Here is a 24,276-nt window from a genome sequence, read left to right as displayed (position 1 = left end):
CTTTTTTGATAGACATCTGACCTTGTTGAGGGAAGAAAAAGTAGAACAGAATTTTGCCAATTCTTTTATGAATGACGAGCCGAATAGCAGTCCGTCAGCTGCAGGGCCAGCTTCCGAAGTTGCTAGGTCCACTAATTTAGGGTCAATGCGCATCAGAATAGACTTCCTGCGCTCTGAGGATATGGCACACTCGGTGTTACGCAATGGGCAAATGGCTTGTTGCGTCCAACCCATTAAGGTATCAGTGGCAACAGGAGTCCCTGACTCTTTCGCATTCACGGCCATATCCAGGATTTTGGTAAGAGATCCCGATAAATCGAGAAGCTTGTCTTGACAAAGTCTCCAGGACCTATCCAAACCTTTTTTAGGGTCTTTAGCGAACTTTTTCATAAAAGTGACCATAGTAGGGTCGATTTCAGGGGTGTCGGAAACCTTATTGTCTAAGTCAGGTCTGGGACATTCTGCTCGAAGACGAGCACAGACTTCCTTATCAAAGCTCTTCCTGAGATTAGAATGTACATATTGCGCTACTTCAGCGGAAGGGAGCCAATTGGAGGATCTGGGGTGAACCAGTTCAGTTGGATCAAAATGTAGGACCTGTGACGCAGGAGACTGTTTCCTGATTTTCTTACTGGGTCCAGGGATATCTGGGTCATCAGAATCACTGGAAGAGTCTTTATCGGAGGAAGACACTAGCTGGGCGTCCTTCTTAGAACTATAATTATGTTCTGTCGCTCTTTTCTTGCTAATCTTTTCAAAGGCGTCTGCATGAGGATCTATAGAAGGGGATCTTGCATCTTCAGAAGACTTAGATCTTGCTTTCTGTTTAGTAGAATCTTCTCCCAAAAGGGGGGTATTTTGGTTGGACAACCAGCCTTGTGACGGGGCATATTCGAAAAGTTGTCCTGAGAAGGGTCCCAAAGCCCTAACTAAGGCATCGTTTACAGATTGCTGTACTCGGTTATCTAAAGCCTCTACCAAATTAACCTATAGCTGATTGCTAGAATCATCAGGGAAGTATTCTGTCTCTGGATCTTCCCATTGAGCCATATTGCTCTGAAATCTGTTTCTCAAAATATATAATAAATAGGGGGAGTGGAAAAAAACCCTAGCAGGCACTGTTGTTTAAGGGCCCAATAGGATGTGAAGGGAGCTGCCTGCAACCACTCTAGGCAGAGCCTAATTTATTTTTTACAACCCAGGTGTCAGGCACTCTGGGCGTCTGGGAGCATATAGAGCTAACAAGCTCTTTCTGAGGCACGCGCTGACCAGGAAAGGCACAGTAAAGGCTAAATATAGCCTTCTTTGAAGGAATGCAAGCCGCTCTCCAGGATTCAGAAAACTCTCGGAGACCGGCTCGTAAACCAGCGCGCTCGTGCGTGCGTCTTTTGAACTAAAAGACAGACTATGTGCGTAGTCGCTCCCACTACACCAATGATTTATGAAGTAAATAAACGGGCACAAATGGTCGGAAACTTCCGATTAAAGAACTACAATAACAAATAATGCGAGCGGAATCGCGTCGCATCGAAAACACATTAAAATGCATACATATAAATACAAAATAAGTACAATTCACATGAGCGAAAAGGGAAATACTACTTATCTGCTGCAAAGCAGCAAAGAAATAGGAAGTGACGTTTGAGTTCATTCAGGTTGTGGGATAGGTCACTTTAGCATCATGGGATATGTAGTTTTTTTGTTTATTGTAATTTGATTGGCTGCTGTGATTTTCAGTAAAAGAAAGAGAAAGCATAATCCGAGCCTCCGGTCCTGAATTAGAATTCTGGCCCCAGTGCTCCCGGTCTCGTCCTCGTAATGTCTCACAAGCCAGAGGGCCACCCACTGGAGTTTAACGGCCTGATAATAGTGTGTGAATTTTGAAGCTCCCATTCCTCCCGGGGAGGTGGAGAGGTGCAATGTAAGTAATCACACTCTTTTCCGCCTGGGGTCCTACGGCATGCCTCAAAACACACAGAAAGACATCAATATGGTCTTCCGGTCATAATATCCATGCTTTACCAACTGGAGGCCACTATAGCAACTGAGACACAATACTGCTCCCTAACAGACATCCTGCTACCTCAGTTACCCAGAGAGCAGTGGTGCACTCCAGCGGGCCGACTATCCAAGCTGTGCTACGGAACAGCAAACTAGAAAATGCATCATGGCTATTGCCATGGGGAGAGGAACCCAGCAGATGAGGGCACATGGATTTGAATGTCAAAGGGGGAGGGGTTCCAGTCCTGGAGGGTGTCATGCACTGGGAATATTGTCTGTCCTGGGGTCATGCCGGGAAAAGCATGCATGTTCAGTGCAGGCTCCATCTGGGGTTCATCAGTTGAGGGCGGCTACACAGGTTTGTCTGCCATCTGCATGGTGACATGTGGTTGTTACAGCTGTGATGACTGCCACCTGTAGTCCGATAATGAATCTGAAAAGTCCCCTTAGCTCCCACACGCTTGTAGAAGTACACTGGACTTTTTGAGCTGGCTAGTGACCTCCACGTGGGCAAGACCAAAGGCACTGCAGGCCATCAGTACTTCAACCGAGTCCTTCAAGCTTTTTACTAACAAGGAGCAATTGTTCAGCGCATAGTACCATGTTCTGGAAGCCCCAACAACAGCATGGCCCATATGGATCCAAATACAAATGTATTCAATAATGTGGAAGTGCAGCCATGTCCCAATGGCCAGAGTCAGTGCATCCTCCTGATTAAAAAAATCTAGCCTATGATGCAGTTTCCTTCCTCACAGAGGAATCTGGGAAAGCCATCCAACAGAATGGATTGTAGTGGCCAATGCGTTTGTGCAGATGTCGAGGTAAATCTTCATGAGGACTGCTCTCACTAGAGACCTTTAGACAGCCCTGGAAAATAAGAAGTAGCAGAGGATGAAGAACTCGGGCTGAGGTTGTCCTTTCAGTACAATAGCCATTCTCCATCCTGCACTTTCATTCCTACAAAAGTAAATATTCATTAACACCTATGCAGAACGATACCAACAGGTGCACCAGCAGGGTTTGAGAAGACTTTATAATGTGCATGCATCATGTTGACAAGTCAACATTCAAAATAAAAAGGTGCATACTTCCTGAACATCAATAATACTTAAAAAAATATACATATGAACGGGTCCCTGACTACTTGGAATTCCTGGACTTACTTTATGCTGGGTGCCAGCTCTCCTGGGTGCAGTTTCTGCACAGGACCTCTCATTGTTGGCCAGAGGTGTTCTGGACCACTACCCCAATGAAACTACAGCATGGGGAGGCCAACTGAAGGTATTCCCTTGCAGGCAAACCAAAAGGGTGTCCTATGGAAAACCAGTTTGAAAGGTCTTTCGAAAGAAGGTGGCAAAGATACTGTTCCCGAAGAGTAAAAGGACAGAGGGGCACAATAGGACAAAGGAAACATGCCAAAGATTACACAGTTGCAAAGGATGTTGGCTATTTTCGTCCTTATAATAACCAACAACAATAGTTACTGAACATAAATGAATGTAAATAAATACTACGCCTTCAAAACTGCTAACATCATAGCTGTCCATGCAGTCCTGTCAAGTTTCCCAGGTCCATGCGTGATGTGCTGTTCCCATCCAGGTTTTTTTCTTCGACTTCTGGGACATGTAGACATGTTTATTCGAAGGCAACACCGGACTACAAATCCCAAAATTCAAAGGCAAAAACTGGAATGCAGCAGCACATAACACATGGACCTAGGAAACTTGGCAGCTATGGTCTACGTCATGCAGGTCAATCAAAGCCAGGCTATTTGGTCAAGCACACAATGAACAGTGGTACTGGAAGGCTTAACCTTTCCACTATCAGTTTCAGCATAAAAGCACCTTCAAGAAAAGTGCTGTTGAATTTAAAAAAACAGAATCACATAACAAAAATGTAGTACAGACATAGAGTTACTTCCAAAACTCCAGTTTCCTAACTGCTTCTGTGGGCAGCACGTGCATTCGAGTACTTGTTTTGAATTCTGGGAATTTCCCGATTGTAGCAAAGAATACATCAGACTACAAGTCCCGGAATGCAAAGCAAAAATATGGAGCGGGTGAACTACTGACTCATGATATTGGAAAATTTTAGAGCTCCGCACTTCAGTTATTAATGACAGTACCAAAAATAAACACATATTCGCCTGTCATACAAAACACATGCACAGTCCAAACCAAGGTTGGCATTCATTTAGTGTTAACAAAATGATTTCTGAAAAGCTGCCTCACGGGTCTGTGTCTGTGTCTGTAGCCTAGCTTCTAGGTTGGTAGTTTGTCATTCAGACGTCTGCGCCGATTGGTTGCCTTCTTGGGTGTGATTAATAAAAAAAAAGCGTTTCCGTTTGTTAATAGAGCACTACCGCCCAGGAAGCTGTGACGAGAATGTTTTCGTGATCTAAAATTCACCTTGTGTTTATCTCATGTTATTGCCTATCCTTCCGTCGTGGATCCTTTCGGTGTCTCCTCGAAATCAGTCCCCCGCTGCAACACAGCACAGGCGCCAGTCCGTTAAGACTGCCCCTTTCCTCCCTCGCCCCCTCTGGCACAATTATTTCTGACGCAGGCGCGTCTGGATTTAGCTCATAAGGCTCGTAGTCCGAGAACGTCCTTGAGATGGGCGCGTTGGTTATTTCCCAAAGCAGTAGACTGCAGCCTATCCTACAGTTGATGAAACAATACACGCATGCACTAAATAGGGCAAAACGCGTAACATTATTACTAGAAACCGATAACAAGTTTTACTATATTTTTTTGATTGATCCTGTGATGCTATGGAACTTTGAAACTCATTGTCTTTCCTATGATATTATTATTGATTTTCCCTTGCATTCATATTGCGCTCCGTTGCTGCTTTTTCTAAGCGCTCTATATAAAATGTTTTACTATTACACAACCAAATAGTACTGCTGCTCTTGTGCTATACTTCTTCTACCTGTAGCCAATAACTTAATTAGTCCTGACTCGCTTGAAAACACCGACAAAGAGCAATATAGCAATCTAGCGGGTTGAATAACATGTGTCGTTGCATACCTTACCAGCACTGAATAGAAAGTAACTTTAAAGTTCTGACCTCAAGGAGTGCCCAGCCCCACTCCTCCCACTGTTCCTCTAACACAGTGGTTCCCAACCTTTGGACTTCTGTGGACCCCCATTTTATCAATACTGGAGCCTGGGGACCCCCACTGAATCATTATTGGAACACTGGGACCCCCGAGGAGTCATTACTGATAGCTGGGACCTAATATTAATAAATGTTTTAAGCAGCCGCGGACCCCCTGAGGAGGCTTCGCGGACCCCAGGGGTCCCCGGCCCACAGGTTGGGAACCACTGCTCTAACACACGTTAACATTTGAGAAGAGGGAGATTTATAGCTATTACATAATGCTATTCATGTTTCATCACGTTCCAACAAATGCAATCTTATCAGTAATTATGTGAAATAAAACACATTTTGTAACTTGAAAAATTCATATGCCTTGGCCTCATCTAGAAACTGTTGAGTTTGTGTGTGTGCTGTATTTTCAGGAAAGTTATACATTCCTCAAGTATTTTTAGGAATGGTTGAAAAGTAGTAGTTTTGAATGCCAGAAAGTGCTACCTTGAAGGCAAAAGACAATGGATCCCGTGCCTCGTACCTTGCTCTGCCTCAGAAGATGCCTGGAGTAAGTCTTGAAGAGAAAAGGGGCAATGTGTTGGGAAGGTGAAAGAAAGCTATAGAAGGTCTGCTCCTTGTGACCTTCCTTTCCATTAAGTCTTCTTCAGGCTACTGATGGTTTCCTTAAAGGAGTCCCCTTTCAGAGCTATCAAGTTTTCCTGGTCCTTGAGTGAGAGCCCAACCAGTCCAGGCTTTTTTTTTTGCATTCTGGGATTTGTAGTTTGTGTGATCCCAATTATAAAATAAGGACTACAAGTCCCAGACTGTACATCAAAACTCAGACACAATGTGCTACTCACACGTGGACCTAGGAACCTACAGGACTCTGTCTATTTCTGTTTGTAAGGAAGGTGCTGGGTGATTGCCTCAGAGCAGCGACCAGCCTGTGAACACGCACTTCACCCTCCTTCCTCTCACCTATGCAATATTGAATTCCGGTCTTAGTCACCCTTCATCTCCATTGCGTCAAATTGGAGGTGTCAGGTCTAGAGAGAGTATTGAGTGAAAGGGTGAAGGAAGAGGGAGGGTGTGAAAGATAAACAGAGGAAGACAGAGGGAAGGGGGCATGCAGATTAATAGAGAGCTTGAGAGACTAAATAGGCTCCAGCAGCCTAATTTTTTTTTAAGTCAAGCATTGGCAAAGCCAAAAGGTCCTGCTTTTTCAACCTATTGTCTTTATCAATGCTATTTACTGACGCTGTGCAGGAATGGACAGAATAAAAAAGGTGCAATGACACAGCTGCTTAATTTTGTTGGCACATGAATGTGTGAAGACGTATGTATGCATATGCACCATCACACATGCCTGCCTACAAAATGATGCGAGTGCCATTTTCTAAATTTATCAATCTGAGATGGATCTGTAAATTAAAAAAAAAATAACTAGCAAGAAAGCACTTTTAAGGCAGAGGGACTCGTAGCAATTTGCTGCCTGGCCCAGCAAAAAAATTAAATATACATAGAAGAGGGACCGCTAGGGCTGGTGGGGACCACGGAGGAGCTGGAGAGGGGAGCGGTTGCAGGGAAAGCAACAGGGACTTGGGGGAAAAGGGAAAGAGCAACATGAAGTGAGGCAGTAGCACTCAAAAGAGAGAGCAATATGGGGGCAGGAGACCTTGGCTGGGGGAAAAGCGAGAGCAGCACATTGCAGTGCGAGGGCGAATTATTGATGCGGGGGCGATGCACACAAGGGGGAAAGCATGGAAACACATGCACTTTTAGGGAGTGCAACCAAAAAGAAAATAGAAGTCCCCTAAAAGTTAGCAGTGGAAGGATGGTGAATAGGCCATGCTCCAAGAGAAGGACAAATACAAGAAGACGAAGGCAAGCCATCAAATAAGCTGCTAGAAAGTGAGAATGATGATAAAACCAACTAGTGGCAAACAATGGACAGGCAGTAAACCCACGGTACTTCTTTTGCAAATAAGCAGCCTCTGCTCTCTGGTAGGTGAGGCCTAATAAAAGCTAACAGCAGGATTTTAGGTCAGCTCTTGTGCATCCCTATGAATCTAGGCCCCTTAAACCTGTGCCCTGTTCACCCATGCATAAGGCCAGCCCTGACCCCAGTATCAATGAACAGTGGCTCCAGAGCACTCAAGCTTCCCAGTTCCATGAGGGAGTAGGCCTGGTTTCAGGGCAGGATGTACCACCTGATACAACATATTAGTATTGACACTCCTCATAGAGAAGGTTCTAAACCTTAGACAATCACTTTATGTTTGAATTTTCATTCAAAATGCTCGCCTTCTATTCACCTTACGAAGTTCTACCCCACATGCAGTGATCAGACTGGAACTAATTCTTACATCAATCAAGGCAGTTCACTAAACTCAGAAAGTTCTTTTTTATTGTGATTGTGCCTCTATAAATGTAGATATCCTGAGAGGTTTGCTATATCAAGAATTGACACAGAACTCAGGGTTTAGTTTGTGTCTGTCTTCTGAGGAATTTATCACCATTCTCCAAGATCATAAGTTACCACCAAGGAAGGATCTTATGCTAATGGCAGGTTCAACCCGTAAAAGAGTCATCAGGGAAAGGCTTCTGGAGTCCTTTCGTAAAAGCGCCTTATTAAAAGCATCACAATATGAACACTCAGAGCTATTTATGGAATCTTACTTTCAGCCAAACTAGCAGTATATTGACTTTAACTTAGAGGCATTAACAAAACAAAACATTTCAAGAATCTGCCTCCTATACTTTCACCTGAAAAAGTATGACAGAATGAGCCCCAAAGGAGGAGACATCAACTCCAGCTTCAGCCAATAACCATTTAACCCATCTAGCCAAAGTAGCTGAGGAGACTGGTGAAAATGGTTTCTGCAAGGAAATGAGTAACTGTCCCCGAGTATCTCTGTGAAATTCCAGAGTACAATCTTCATATGCCTTTATACATTGAACCACACATAGTTTAGGATGATGTGGAAAAGCTGGATAAGAAATACTCCTTGAAGCAGTCTTAGTACGTCTTGAAATGGAAAGTGAAACCCCCGAAGGGGTAAATACTCTACCTGCTAAATCCAGGGCTCTTACATTTGAAACTCTTCTGCATGAAATAAGGCATATTAAAATTGTGAGTTTGTCCAACAATTGTTTGCACTATGAATCTTCATTACATGGCCAATTTCTTAGAAACCTGAAAAAGCTCATCTTCTTCAGCATAATAAGCCATCTTTAGAGATGAACAATAAAGAAGGAATTCAAAAGGGGGGAAATCAGCCCTTGCAGGTATAATGAAGGAGAAAATACTCCAATCCAAAAGAGAGAAAAAACTCTCAATAACAGGCCATGTAAGAAGTGGAGGGAGCACCTGCAATATTTCCCTAAGGCAAAGCCTTCTATCTTATTTACCACCCCGTAGGGCGTTCTCAGGGGACTAATAAGGATTTTCGAGCACACTTGCGACACCGCCAACGAGATCCAGAGCTTGCAGTTGTTGGATCTTGTCAGCAAGCATCCACGTGCATCATAAAAATAAAGAGAGAACTAGCCTCTCGCACCCCAGCACTCTGAGAGGCTTCAGGAAGAAGCCACGAATAGCACGCTCAATACCGGGAAGTCCCGCAGGACATTCCCAAAGCTTGGCAGGTGTTTCCAGGCTTACCGTGCTCGCCGCACATGTGATCCCACAACGGGATAAAATGAAGGTGCGTGCGAGCGCAGTCGCTGAGCACCTCTGATCGGAGGAATGAGTGCCGTTCAGCCCCTGCTCCCGCTCCACGGCCACTAGTGAAACACAATATTACAGAAAGAAACTTTAAATAACAATCAAATGAATAAACAATGTCAGGTACTTATCTAATGGTTGCAGCAGCAAAGAAAGAGGAAGGACTTAAGTGTCATGGACATATATACAGACTGTAGACCAGGAAGTGGTCGGATTGGACTACTGAGAATGTTGGGTGTTGTAGTTTTTTGGTTAACTAAACGTTTATTGGCTGCTGTGTTTCTTTCAGTAAAGAAAGAGAAAGCATAATCCGAAGCCTCTGGTCCTGACATAGGATCTGCATCTGGTGCCCTAACTGTGGACTTTGTAGCTAACGTAATGAATCTTTAGAACACATCATCTGGCATTGGCCTGGGCTGAGCAATATCCACAGCAAGTACTCCATTACTTCAGAAAATTATCACTGCGCACTTTAAAGGAGGCTAATTTAGAATATTTTTTGGCACAATCAAACGCTCTTGTTGGAAAACTGATAAGCTTTACAGACATAACGTACAATAGACTCAAATTATAATAAATGTGACTGTAAAGGTAATAGAATCAATTTTATGCACTTGTTAAAAATGTTCTGTAGTAGTAGAAGAATGATAGGTGACTTGGACTTTAAGGTTTCTCCCGAATGTTCTTTCTGTGATTTTATGTGTCTATTTTATTTAACACTATGTATTATCGTCTTGTTTAAAGTGAGCTATTGTACAGAATTTTTAATTCTACACAATAAAGTAATACATACATACACACTATGCTATTATTTGACGTATTTACTATATGTCCATCTTATTTTGTTGTGCTGTACTAGCAAGTCCCATGTGATGGCTTTTGTAGCACATTTTTGTAATTTTTGTAGCTACTTGTACAAATTAGAGCAGCACTTTCCCTCACTAGATACTTGAGCCCATATTTATGAAAAATGACACAAAACTGGGCTAACGTAGTTTTGCGTCACTTTTCTTAACGCCGGCTAATACCATTCCTTAGAGGCATCTTTGCGCCATTTTTATTGGATGACACAAGATGGCGCTAAAGAATGGCTAGAGCCTAATAAAAAGACAGTAGGGATGCCATTAGCGAAAATGGGGCTAGAGGGTCTGAAATGGCGTTAAGCTGGTTAGCGACAAGGAATATGCCGCTAACCAGCCTAGTGTCATTTTTTAATGCCCAAGCAGCCAAATAAGGACTCCTGTCTAAGTGTAGACAGGAGTCATTACCACCACCCCAATGGCCACCACAGGGGACTAGTGTCCCCTGAGCAAGCCCAACATACCCAGTGCCAGGCACTTACAAAAAAACATGATACTTACCTAAACTTACCTGGGATGGGGTCCCCCTCCTGTAGTGTTCCTGCCTGTGGGTTGGGTGGTGGTGGTACTGGTGCTTGGGGTGAGCATCTTTGTACACATTCCATGGTGTCTCACCATGGAAGGGAGCCTACCTGCACTTTAACGATTGGTCTGACCCAGGCATTAAATAATGGCGCTAAGCTAGCTTAGCTCCATTATTTGGGTTTGCCTCCCACCTGTGCATTGAGTTTGCGTTGGGGGATAAATATGGCGCTTTGGGGTTAGCGCCATTTCTTAGATGGGAACGCCTACCTTGTATCTCCTATGCATTGGTTTGGTGCTCCCTAGAAATGGCGCTAACTCTAATATTGTGGTGCCAGATGTGTCTGGCGTCAAAATATAAATATGGAGTTAAGTTAGCGTCACGTTAATGTTAAAAAAAATGAGGCTAACACGACACTAACATTTCATAAATATTGGCCTTAGGGTCTTTCCAAGGTATGCAGTAATATCCGGCACAAAGGAATTTAATCTGTTTTTGTATCTGATTATTAGCTTTGCAGTAACCAATGGGTAAAAAGCCTTTGCAAAAAAAAAGGCTAGTATAACATTACCTCTACTGATTAGTGTTTGCTCATTTACTTTCTTGGAGGAACCTGCACACAGAATAAATGTGAATGAGAGGTATTAACAATCATCTTGTAATGAGAGCAAAGTGGAAAACCTGAAGGAATGACAGTTTGTGCCTTATTAGGTCTCGCCTAGTCAGCGCATGCACTGCCTCTACGAGGCATGCTGTATCTCATCTGTAGGCATAGACATGCCCACCTCTTGTAAGTTGTTACTTTGTGTGCCCTTCAAAAATCCTTGCTTTTCTGTGGGCAGTTGCTTACATTTGTGCGTTCTTTTGGTGTGCTGCTCAAGGCCATGGGACTGGCCCTGTTGCTTGTAGGCTTTCACTTCTGGGCCATTTGTCTTATGTTTGAGCGATATTTTTTTCTTCTGCAGCTCAGCTAAACCTCAGGGAGTCACAGAACTAAGTGCTGCACAACCTTGCATGTGAGCCTCTTGTGATTCTTGTTTATTTTGCTCCCTCCATGGCCCAAAGCCCACAGCTTCCCCTCCTCCTCCACCTCTGCCGACAGACTTGAAGAAATCCATGAATGCAGGGGTTTCATTGCATGGTATTTCTTTTCACTGAGCGATTTGGATTAAAGATCTGTGTTGGTTAATCCCGGTGCCTTCTCTTTGCGGTGGTGATGTTTTGTATTCCTTCGTAGACAGACGCAGAGTTTAATTCCTCCAGCTCAGCACTGTGCATTCTTTTATGAATTCGGATACAAAAAGCTTTTCAAACATCCATTCCCAATTTCTTGAATTTTTCTAAGAACTTTCTGAGAAAGACGGCATTTGCTTTTTTTAAAAGTCCTATGGGAAACCGCTGGCATTGGAATCCTCAGTGCTATGTGAAATATTTGGCTTTCTGTGACGTGGGGTCAATCACCTCTCCACATGCAGAACAGTATTTGCACAGGTAAACCAATCTCAGCAAGAATGCTAAGTATTTCTGTGCTTGCCTGCTGCTGTGAAAACAGGGCGTTTGTTTACCTCAGACCTGTGGTGTTGTGGTTTGTGGTGACCACCTTGTGGGCACTGCACCCAGCGGTGCGTACAGCTAGTATTGTGCCTAAGTACACTTCTTTTTCCATTTTCAATCGCTCGATCAGTGTTCGTGCATGTTTTAAGCTGATGCATCAAAAAGAAAGCTCTTGTGTGAAAGCAAAGAATGTGTCAGAATCTGCATCTCGCCTGCATGCACAGACTGGGGTAACAAATCCCCTGCTTATTTACTTGAACAAAATCCAGCAATCCCAACATTAATTCATTCTGCCCGCACCAATGAAAGGGGTTAAAAGCAGCTGCATGCTCTCCTCGCAGTTTCCCCACATTAAGCAATTCGCCCTTGTTACTGCCAATTCATTTGGCTATGTGTATTCAATTAAGGGGACAAGGGCATGAACCATCCTATTAAGAATATCCGTTGCTCTTCTGCTGAGAGAGCAATGCAGGTCTCTCTCTGCCCTGCAGCTGAGCGTACACGTTAACCGGAAGTATGCAGCAGCGTGATATATAAACAGATTTAATTCAGCGTAAACTGACATACGGTGCTTTTCATCATTTGTATTGCCATTCGATGTCTAAAGCAAGAGACTCCGCCAACACGCCTAAAAAAAAATAGCTGCTGTGGTCTGGATAATATGCCGCATGTCTAAACACTTATAAGGGCCAAAAGGCGAGACCTATTGACTATGCCAATGCTTGTTTTTCACTTTCTGCACAATTTAGAATGACTTCCCACAGGTCATCATTGCACGTTTCCTAGAACTATGTATAGTAAAACCTCACTCAATAATTACTGATACCACAAGTGCAGTGTTTACGCGGTGGGTATTAACATATCATGCTGAGATCTACACCATGGAATAGTGCAGGCTAGTTCAGTAATACTACATATGTTCCCAACTTTCCAATATTCTGTCTGAGTTCACCTGGCAATAATTGTGTGGGAAAAAGCGTGGGTGCAGTAATTACAGAAACATTTGGAATTCTAATTTGGACAGAAATGTAGTTTGTTCTTGAAATACGATTAAAACAGGATTCAAAAAGGAGGGCCCAAGAGTGTTTGCGCTGTAGGACCATATTTACTATGGGAAAAGTGGAACTATAAAGTTCCATCATGCTTAGTGTCATTTGTCGAGAAAGTAGGACAGGCTAAAATCACCCTTATGATATGGGGCCAGTTGACCTATAGGCTTCAGGATTTCCACCAATCAGGTACATTAAAGGTAGGAGGGTCAAGGAAGTTTGTCATTCAAAAAATGGGTTATGGTTCTAAAAAGGTTGGGAAGCACTGACCTAGAGTATGTATATTCCACTACCTAATCTCAACCATCATCTTCTGGGTCTTTCCCCACTCTTTAAACAATCTGATAAATCACAGGAATTGGCCACTTCCCACCTTTTTGACCTGAGGTAAACAATAAAAATGCAATTTCAGCATCAATGTGGTCTACAATAGGAACAATACCCACATCCTCTTTCTGGTAATTACTCTGCTGAAAGCAAAACCCTGAAATGAATACCTTTCTCATCCATATTTGAATAAAACTTGCATCTTCTTTAAAACACATCGACTTTAGGAGGTAGGAGTCTCGCAGTTCCATTACATCAGTGCATGATCGTTTTTAATCTTACCAGAGACCAAGAAAATAAATGTCCTTGTAGGGTATACCTAGGTAATTTCAGTTAATTCTTCTGATCCTGAACACAAAGAGCGATTATTTATAAAAGGTCCCAGATCACCGGAACCCTGGGCAAGCCATTTAACGTTCTGCCTGGGGGTACAAACCTATGATGAAGCATGCCACAAAAGTGGGTAAGGGTTCTCCTGTAAAAAATCTTTGGTGATTTGTCTTGTCTTAATGAACACATGAATAAAATAGGAGTGCAGGGAGTGCCTGAGAGCCGGCAACCAAGATGGCCGCATAGAACACGTGCTCCAGTAATTTGAACATAAAATATCAGCATCATTGGCAAAATATTGTGGTGGGGCACATCGTTTTGCTAGTCTCCCACTGTGGTACGTTGTGGCTGCTGGGATTTTGCTCCAGAGAGCTGGATGGTACTCAGATTTTGCCAGATGCTGCACTGAACACCCGCTGTTACAGGATGCGGCCTTAAATGCAGTCCTGCCAGGTCATGTTGCCTGAGTGGTGAACCGGAGGAGGGAATGACGCTGACCCTGCTGCTATGGACTTGTTGCCTTCCCATGGTGCCGCCTCAGATCTTTTTGGGTTTGGTGACTGCTGTTGAGTGTGGGGATGCCCCCGAGCCCTGAGATTACTGGAGTGGGCCGACTCAGGGCCTGGTGGAGCCTTTTTCGTTGTGGTCTGTGGTGCCGGGGGCAGGGCCCTCAAATTGTCTGCTTTTCCCCTACCCTGTTGCCTACCCACCAGGATATCCCTGCTTGCCCCTGGTGATGGTGCCAGTGGGTGGTAGGTCACCTTCGACCCTGATGAGGCCTGCATCCTGCCCTGGGGTGGTACCGGTGGGCTCTTGCTGAGTGCAGGTCGGTTAGTGAGCGTCTCTGGGCCTGTTGTGGCCCGCTCTGCCATCGGGCAGTCGAATGCTCTCCTCGCACCATAGTCACTGAATTTGGGCTGTCGTGCTGGCTCTGGATCCTACACCCCTGCTTCTAGGTGTCCCATTTGTTAGGCAAGCCAAGACTTGTCGGGCCTGATCCGGTGTCAAACAGCAGGCTCAGAACTGAAGGACCGCTGTATTTGCCCCTGCAATTGTGTACGTCCCCAGCCGCCAAATGGCATTGCTGTCTCTGTTGCCTCCATCAATACCTTTCTTGCTTTCATTTGGGATTGCATGGTGTCACATGGGTAGGCAAACGGCTATGTAGATGGGTAAATGAAGTACTATACGCCTTGTTTGGTTACTTATGGGTCTCTTTATTTTCTCCATGTAAGGCTCATGTTTTGCTCCTCTGTGGCTTGGTTCGTAATAGCCCTCTCCATTCTTTCTCACCCTTCTAGTCTCGAACGGACTGGACCACCGTAGTTGTCGCGCCCCTCGGGCAGAAGAGGAAAGAACAGCAGGTAACTGTATACTCTTTTATTTTGTCTTATCTTTATGGGGGTGGGTATGAGTGAGATAATCACCATTTTCCCTATCTGATCACCGTATTGTCATGCTTGTTTCTTTTACTTGAAAATGTAGCCTGCAAGCCTCATTCCTATCTTCCAAATAAGAAGAGGAGCCTGTTTCTCAGACGGGTGTCCCCTCTTCACAACTACCCGTTTTCCACCCTCCCACTTGTCCTGGCACAAGCCCACATACCTGGGTTAGGCACACTCCTCTGGGAGCACAGCAGGGCAACATGAGGGGACGGTGGCCTCCGGGCTGGCCTCTGGGCTTACTCCACCAACTCTCATCTAGTTCCCTGGAAATTTCCGATGGGGCATTGGAGCCTCCCAAGTCGTCCTGGGACGGTCAGTATGGTCTTTTGCCGGTCTCCTGCAATGTCTCTGTTTGGTGCTCCTCTCTTCCTCTCTTGTCGGCACTCCTTCCTTCCGGGTTCGTCGTCCTTCCAATTTCCAGCCACCATTCATCTCGGGGCTGATCAGATTCACACTCAAAGCCATGCCCCTCCTTACGTCTCTCTGCAGATGTCTTAAAGGGACAGACATCCCATGTAGTCTGTAAGAAAAAGACAAGCACATCTCGTGTTGCGGAAGGAGAAGGGAAGGGCCAGAGTAAAACCTTATCTAAGCTGACATTATCTCCATCACACATCCCCACCCTAGGATTTTCCCACTCGGGGAAAAGGGGAAAACGAGAGAGGTAATTACCGTGATCCCTACCCTTCTTATGGAAGACCTCAAACTTGAAGGGCTGCAAACATAAAAATCACCTCAGGACATGGTCATTGTTCCTTTTGTTATGCTGAAGCCAAGGGTGGGGAGCGTGATCATGTACAATACAAAAGATCTGCCTTCTAGATAGTAGCGCAGCTTCTCAATACTCCATTTCAGGGCCAAACACTCTTTTCCTATGGTGGGGTACACCTTTTCATGAGGGAACAGTTTCCTACTGATACAGAGAAGAGGTCCCTCTTGCCCCTCAGCATCCAACTGTGACAAAACAGCGCCAATGCCCACATCTGAAGCATCTGTTTGTAGAATAAAGGGTTTATTACAGTCAGAGGACAATAGTACCGGAGCAGTAGTGACAGCATTCTTCAAATCCTGGAAGGCTTCGAGGGCGGTAGCTGGAGGGTTTTTAATGATAGATGGAGATACTAATTTCTTCAATAAGTCTGTAAGGGAAGCTGATCGCTCAGAAAAGCAAGGGAAAAATCTCCTGTAATATCCTAGACCGAGACCGAGAAATGCTCACATCTGCCTTTTTGTGTTGGGAAAAGGAGTTTCTTTTATGGCTTTTATTGTCTCTTTTTGGGGTTTGATCACCCTGTCTCCAAGGATAAATGCCAGGTATTTTGCTTTATGGTGTGCAAATCTGGACTTTTTTGCATTGATTTGGAAGTGGGCCTGTTGTAAATCCAATAGAACTGATCTAAGATGGTCAAGGTGTTCTGGCCATGTCTTGCTGTATACCAATATATCATCTAGGTAAGTTGTTGAACATCCCTGGTGTTTTGCTAGTAGGCTGTTCATGAGTCTCTGGAAGGTGGCAGGGGCCCCATGTAACCCAAAGGGGAGGACAGTCAAGCTGTACAACCCATTAGGCATAGCAAAGGCTGTTTTCTCTTGGTCAGCTGGGTTTAACAGGATCTGCCAATAGCCTTTAGTCAAGTCGATAATGCTTATGTAGTGTGCCTCCTCAAGCCTCTCAATTATCTCGTCTACTCTAGGTAAGGGGTATCCAATCAGTTTGGAGACTCTGTTCACAACCCAGAAGTCAATACAAAACCATAGACTGCCGCCGGTTTTGGGACAAGTACTATAAGTGAACATCATTCGCTTTTGGATGGGACAATGACCCTCATTTTAAGCATTTGTGTGACGTCTGCCTAGAGGTCAAGATGCTTCGCTTCAGGAATATGATATGGTCATTGCTTTATCACAACCACCTCCTGGGTTGTTATGGAATGCAGAGCGAGGTTAGTCCTACCAGGGAGATCCAAAAAAATGTCTGTATAATCTGAAATACAGTCAGAAGTTCATCTTTTGTTTTCTTTCGATAGGGAATTATTGATGTTGGTGTCACTGATAGTGTTTTTTTTTTCCTCTATGGAATTCACCATTTGTACAGTCTTGGAAGGAGGTCCTAACCATTTTGTTTTAATGTTATTGTGATATAACTGTTTTTGGTTTGGGGGGAGGAGTAGCTGGTAGGCGACTCTTCCTACTCTCTTAACTATCTCATAGGGTCCTTGCCACTCTTTCTTCATTTTGGCAGCGGAATTGGGTAGAAGGATCAGAGCCCAATCGCCTACAGCGAGTTTCCTCCACCGTTTAACCTTGTCATTCAAATACTTCTGTCTTTGTTGGGATTTCTCTAGGTTTTCCTGGGCTAGTGCTCTTAGTTTCCCTAACCGGGATTTGAGCTGTCTAGTGTATTCCAAAAGTGAACAGGCCTCATCTTCTGAGCCTTTTTCCCATGCTTCTTTTGTTATTCCCAAGAGAGTACATGGTCGTTGCCCAAAGAGCAACTCAAAAGAAGAGACCCCCAAACTACTTTGGATCTGGCTTCTTAAGACAAACAAGGCAAGCAGGAGTAACTTGTCCCAAGTTCTCCCGTCACTAGACAGCATCTTCTTTAGAGTTAATTTGAGACTCCCGTTATACCTCTCAACGAGGCAATCCGTCTGGGGATGGTAAACAGAAGTGGTCAGATGTTTTATGTTCAACTATTTGCAAACTTGTTTCATTATTTTAGAAACAAAGGGAGTTCCCTGACCTGTGAGGAACTCACTAGGAAATCCCATCCAAGAAAATACTTTTATAAGATGTTGGGCGATGACCTTTGACGTGGTCACTCGTAAGGGAATAGCCTCAGGATACCACTTAGAATAATCAACCATTACCTACACATATTGGAAACCTTTTGTGGACCTTAGCAGAGGTCCTATTAAATCCATGCCGATACGATCAAATGGCTTTCCAATTATGGGTAATGGTTGTAGGGTTACCTGAGGTGGCTGATAGGGGTTCTTTTTCTGGCATATGGCACACTCCTGACAATATTGTTTGACCTGTGCATACATCCCATATATCCCAGGCCAATAGAAATTACGCAGAATGGACTGACTGGTCTTTTCTATTCATGAATGACCGGCTAGTAGGTGAGAATGTGCAAAAAACTAAACTTGGTCACAATATCCTAATGGAACCAACAACTGATGGGTATCCGTGACCTTACCTAATCGGTAAAGGAGGCTCTTTTGTATGATGAAACATTGATATGTAGGAGTAAAGGAGTCTGAGTTACTCTTGGCACTTTGCCAAGCATTCTAAAGGGTGCTATCATTAAGTTGTGCCAGTGCAAACCTTTTATCCAGTAACCACGGTTCTGGGGTAAGAAGAGAATCATGAACAAAAGACTCTTTAGTGAATTGTTGGGTCTGTGTCATCTTTTTTTGTAAAAGGTTTCCTAAAAACAACTCAAGAAAGTAGGGATTATCTGTACCCAAAATGAGATGCTCAGGGAGGCACAGTAGAACCCCTACTTCGACTATGCTACTACCCCTTGAGGGCCTGGAGAGTTTAAGCCTTGTGACAGGAATAAACCTTGGTGTCACCATGTACACAACGTATCCCCACCTTTTTGTTTGGAATTATTTGGGAAGGATTTACCCACTCTCTCCTGACTACTGATTTCCTACTGCCAGAATCTAAAAAAGTGGTTATGGTTGCCCCATTCAAAAATAAACTCATATAATAAAGAGGGCCAGTTTCCTGGGCACAGAGAACAGTCCTGGGAATATACCCGATGTCCATGGGTTCCTCATCCCCCTTTTCTTTTCGCCTTTTGCAGAATTGGGCAATATGACCCCACTCCCCACATTCATAGCATTGAGGACCAGGGTTTAGCACAGGCTCAGGTTTCCCTATCCTGATCTTGGAAGTTTCATTGATGGTTTTGTTTGGCTTTTTCTCATACTTGTGACTGGACAGGGGAAAAGGCTTGTAAATCTTTTCAGGGTCAGGGGAATACCCTCGAGCCTGGGCGTGTGCAAAGGAAGTGGCCATTTCTACTGCATGGTCAAGAGTCAACTCAGCAGGTTGTCGTAACAATTTTTGCGTTTGAAATGGTAATGCTTCCAAGTATTGTTCAAGGTAGATTTTTTCCATGATTTCTTTGTTGATTCCAAAGGTCTAAGCCAGCGATCTGCGGTATCCTTTATCCTATAAAATAAGGTATTCGGGGTATCTCCGGGTGTACCTCTTTCCTTCCTAAATTTCAGTCTGTGGGTTTCTTCTTCTATGCATAAACGATCCTTCATAAACTATTTCACCACCCCATAGCCTGTCGGTCCATCCCGGTTGATATTCTGATAGGCCACTTGTGCTTTTCCTGTAAGCAACGGTGCTAAATAGAAGGGCTATCTTTCGGTTGGCCAGGCACTGGCAGCTCGCTCAAAGTTCAGAAAGAATGCCACTGGGTCTTCCCTGGGCACATACTTCTGTAACAGTACCATAGCCCCTGATACTCTGGGTCCTCGTGAACGGTCAGTGCCAGCGACCAACTAGGACTGTCCTTCTGCCATTTTAGTTAGCTTGCCCCCTTGTGAACGAATGCCATTGGTGAATACAGTCCCGTCGACTTCCGCTTGCTTCATGTGTTTCTGAAGGGCCCCTCCCAGTTTCCACTGGCCCTCGCGTAATTGATGTACAACTTGTTCCATCCTGTAGCAGACGGAGTTCACTTCTCCAATCTGGCTCACCACTTGTCACACGGGTAGGGAAAAGGCTATGTAGACGTATAAATCAATTACTCTAAGCTTATTGGGTTGGTTATGGGTCTCTTTATTTTTTCTATGTAAGGCTCATGTTTTGCTCCTCTGTGGCTTGGTTCATAATGGTCTTCTCCGTTCTTCCTCACCCTTCTACTCTCAACCGAACTGGACCACCGTAGTTCTCGTTCCCCTCAGACAGAAAAGGAAAGAACCACAAGTAAGTGTATACTCTTTAATTTTGTCTCAGTTTTATGGGGGTGGGTGTGAGGGAGATAATCACCAATTTCCCTATCCCATGTTGTCGTGCTTGTTTCTTTTAATTGAAATTGTAGCACGTGAGGCTCATTCCTATCTTCCAAATAAGAAGAGGATCCTGTCTCTCAGACGGGTATCCCCTCTTCACAACTACCCATTTTCCACCCTCCCAATTGTCCTGCCAGATGTCCATGTACCTGGGTTAGCCACAGTCCTCCAGGAGCATGGTGGGGCAACACGAGGAGATGGTGGCCTCCCGGCTTACTCCACCAACTCTCATCCAGTTCCCTGGAAATTTCTGACAGGGCATTGGAGCCTATGGAGGCATCCTGTGCCAGTCGGTCTTGTCCTTTGCTGGTCTCCCACAGTGTCTCCATTTGGTGCTCCTCTCTCCCTCTTTTGTCGGCACTCCTTCCTTCCGGGTTCGTCGTCCTTCCAATTTCTGGCCGCCATTCATCTAGGGGCTGATCAGCATCACACTCAAAGCCACGCCCCTCCTCACATCTCTCTGTAGATGTCTTAGAGTGACAGACGTCCCATGGAGTCTGTAAGTAAAAGACTGGGGCATCTCGTGTTGCGGAAGAAGGGAAAGGCCAGGGTCAAACCTCATCTAAGATGACATTATCCCTGTCACAGGTGGGTACTCATTAATGACTGGGTTTGGTGTTGGTGGAAGGTGGTGGGGACTTTCTGTTACTCTTATAATATTTTTCTTCTCTCTTATTATTTTCCATAGTGAAATATTCAGGTACTATGGTACATCATCCAGTGCATTTGGGTGAGCGGGGTGCTTGTGGTTGCACCGCTCACTTGTGACAGGTACTCTCCACTAGCTCTGTGGTATTGTTCCTTATATAGAATGTGCGGGGCATAAACAACTCCTGCAAGGATCAACAGATACTCTCCTACCTCAACCTGCATTGGGTTGATGTAGCGATCCTGCAGGAGACTCACTCTCCCACTAGCTCACCCACATTTGCAAAAGCTTGGGGCACACAAAGATACTTCTCCTCTTACTCTGCCTATGCCAGTGGGGTGGTTTTTCTGATTAGGAACTCTATTAACTTCACACTCATATACACGCTTAAAGACACAGTGGGAAGGGTGGTTGCAGTAGACGCTAAACTAGGTGGGTACTGATTAGTCATTGTCAATTTATATGGTCCAAATGTAGTCAGTCCTGAGTTTTTTGACAATCCCCTTAGCCTGTGCAGTAAATACAGAGACTCACCTACTGTCTGGAGGAGAGTGATTTTTAACACATTTCTACCCACATGATTAGATAGAACCTACACAAAACTGCATCCCCCGTCCAAGGCAAGTCATGCTCTGCCTCCTGTCACACTTATGTGACATAATAAATGCCTGGCCCATATTACACCTGTTGCAAACGGCCTCTTTGCAGGGTCACCTGCAAACATTTTGCCTTCCTCCTCTTTTTTTGGTGACCTCATTTTTGATGGCTTTAGGACTCTGGACACTTTACCCCTGTTAACCAGTGCTAAAGTGCATGTGCTCTCTCCCTAAAAACATGGTAACATTGGCTCATACCTAATTCGTATATTTAATTTTCTTGTAAGTCCCCAGTAAATCACCCTACATGTGCCCAGGGCCTGTAAATTAAATGCTAGTTGGCCTGCAGCACTGATTGTGCCACCCACACAAGTAGCCCCTTAACCATGTCTCAGGCCTGCCATTGCAAGGCCTGTGTGTGCAGTTTGACTGCCACTTCGACTTGGCATTTTAAAAGTACTTGCCAAGCCCTAAACTCCCCTTTTTCTACATATGAGTAACCTCTAAGGTAGGCCCTAGGTAACCCATAGGGCAGGGTGCTATGTAGGTAAAAGGCAGGACATGTAGCTGTCTGTTTTATATGTCCTGGTATTGGAAAACTCCTAAATTAGTTTTCCACTACTGTGAGGCCTGCTCCTTTCATAGGGTAACATTAGGAGCACCCTCATATACTGTTTCAGTGGTAGATTCTGACCAGAAAGGGATAACCAGGTCATAAATAGTATGCCACTTTTAGACAACCACAAACACAGGATACTCAGTCACACCTCCACTCATCTGCATACTGAATGGGTCTTCCTGGGCTGGAAGGGTGGAGAACCTGACACTTACATTTCAAAGGCTAGTGGCCTGCCCTCACACAATGGACTGCCAAACTCCCTACTGTGACCTTGGCGGACAGAACTGTACTTAAAGGGGAACGTGTGCACTTCGAAACCACTCTTTGAAGTCTCCCCCACTTCAGAGTCATTTTAGAGTGTATATATACTGGGTTGCTGACCCCAACAAATCAGGCACTTCTGGACCTAAACCCGCAACCTGTCAAGAGGATCTGCCTGGCTGCCCAAAGGACTCATCTGGACTACTTTGCTGAGAACGACTGCTGCCCTGCTATTGCCCTACTGCCTTGCTGCCCTCTGACTCTGCTGAAAAGTGCTCTACAAGGGCTTGGATTAAGCTTGCCTCATGTTTTCTGAAGTCTCATGACCAAAAAGACTTAGGCCCTCATTACAACCCTGGCTGTCGGTGTTAAAGTAGCGGTAATACCGCCAACAGGCCGGCGGAAAAAACAATGGAATCACAAGCATGGCAGAAACCACCAACATAGACAGCCACTTTAACACTCCGACCGCCATGGCGGTAGAAACAAACACTGCGGCGGTAACCGCCAACAGACAGGCGGAAGACAAGGTACCGCCCACTGTATAACAAGAAGCCTATCCGCCACCTTTTCCGGGGCGGTACCAATGCTATCAAAAGCACTGCAGAAACAGTACACAGAAGGGAAACCACTCACCTCTCGACACCCAATGAGGAACCAGAACGCCATGGAGCCCGAACTACACGTCCTGCCCATGCTGGTCCTCCTCCTTCTGTATCAGGAGCAGGAAAGACGCCGTCGACGACAACGTGAGTACTGCACCTACAACTCAGGGGAGGGTGGGAGGGAAAAGAGAGTGACACACACACGCAACACGCAAAACCCCCACCCTCACCCACAACACCATACACACAAATACATGCAGCAACGTTACATGTACACTCCCTCACCCCCTGGAAGAACGCAAGGACAAAAGGAAATGATTGTAACAAATGTAATCTATTAAATATCAGAAAGTGCAAGTTCAAAAATCAGTATATACAAATAAGTACACCAACTACACAAGTCCGGATATTACTCAAACATCGTATGTGGATCAGTGTCCCAAAATACATGGGCAAAGCCCACACAAGATACCTGACTCGAAACGGAGAGAACACTGCAGGGGCATCAGATGGAAATTAAACAGGCACCTCAGGGGGAGAGGGAGAGGGGCACCTCAGCCGGATGAACGCATGAAGCCACTGCTCCACGAGGGGGCTCCATGCCCACTGCTGTATCCTGGGGAGTGCAAAGCCACAGTCTCACAAGTCTCTCCAGTGGGTGGTTTGCCCACTGCTCTATCCTGGGGAGTGCAAAGCCACAGTCTCTCAAGTCTTTCCAGTGGGTGGTATGTCCACTGCTGTATCCTGGGGAGGGCAAAGCCACAGTCTCTCAAATCTTTCCAGTGGGTGGTTTGCCCACTGCTATATCCTGGGGAGTGCAAAGCCATAGTCTCTCAAGTCTTTCCAGTGGGTGGTTTGCCCACTGCTGTATCCTGGGGAGTGCAAAGCCACAGTTTCACAAGTGGATGTCAGTCTCCACTGGTTCTGGAGGGGGCTTGGTGCCCAGAGTGCTTTATCCTGCCAAGGACTAAGGTAGTGGATGCTGTTCTCCACTGGTTCTGGAGGGGGCTTGGTGCCCAGAGCGCCCTATCCTGCCAAGGACTGAGGTAGTGGATGTCTTTCTCCACTGGTTCTGGAGGGGGCTTGGTGCCCAGAGTGCTTCACATGCAGTGTGGTAGGTCTCATTTCCTCACCTGGGTGTGTGTGCCACGAGATTGCCTGGGAACAGGTAGCATGATACGCCATGGAGGCAGAGACACTCCACCCAGCTGCGACTTCGCCTGCCACCTGCAGGTGCAAACAGTGCTGAGAGTCATGCCTCATGGACGCTGGGCAGGGTCCAGGATGCCTCCTGCAGCCTCGGACGGCTGCCCACTGGGGATGATTGCCATGTCAGCTATGGTGGCCCTGTCTGAGCACGTCCCGGGGCTGGTGGTGGGGCTTGCGGCGGTGTCTGTGGCGGAGGTGCTGGTGGTGGTGCATGTGTCTGCACCTGTTGAGGGACACAGCAGGACGTCGCCTGCAGCCTCGGACGGCTGCCCACTGGGGATGATGCTGGGGACTGTTGCTGAGGCAGCAGTTGTGCAGGTGGTGGTGCTGGTGGTGGTGCTGGTGGCGGAGCTGGTGGCGGTGAAGGTGGCGGTGTCCAC

General features: G+C 45.4%; 1 protein-coding gene across 3 annotated transcripts in view; it reads right to left on the bottom strand.

Moving 5' to 3' along the window:
* Positions 1-4,541, bottom strand: part of EPM2A (EPM2A glucan phosphatase, laforin) — a 514,940-nt gene extending 510,399 nt beyond the window's left edge. Inside the window, exon 1 of one of the 3 annotated variants that reach the window (XM_069235243.1) lies at positions 4,410-4,541. The gene's annotated coding sequence lies outside the window, so the exon portion shown is untranslated. Of the gene's footprint in view, positions 1-4,232; positions 4,359-4,409 lie in introns of those variants that run through there. The other 2 variants (XM_069235244.1, XM_069235245.1) reach the window with 2 other exon arrangements.
* Between the last annotated feature and the right edge of the window lie 19,735 nt (positions 4,542-24,276).

Source organism: Pleurodeles waltl, chromosome 5 (assembly GCF_031143425.1).
Source record: "Pleurodeles waltl isolate 20211129_DDA chromosome 5, aPleWal1.hap1.20221129, whole genome shotgun sequence".
Lineage (NCBI taxonomy): Eukaryota > Metazoa > Chordata > Amphibia > Caudata > Salamandridae > Pleurodeles > Pleurodeles waltl.
This window is presented reverse-complemented; position numbering and strand designations above follow the sequence as displayed.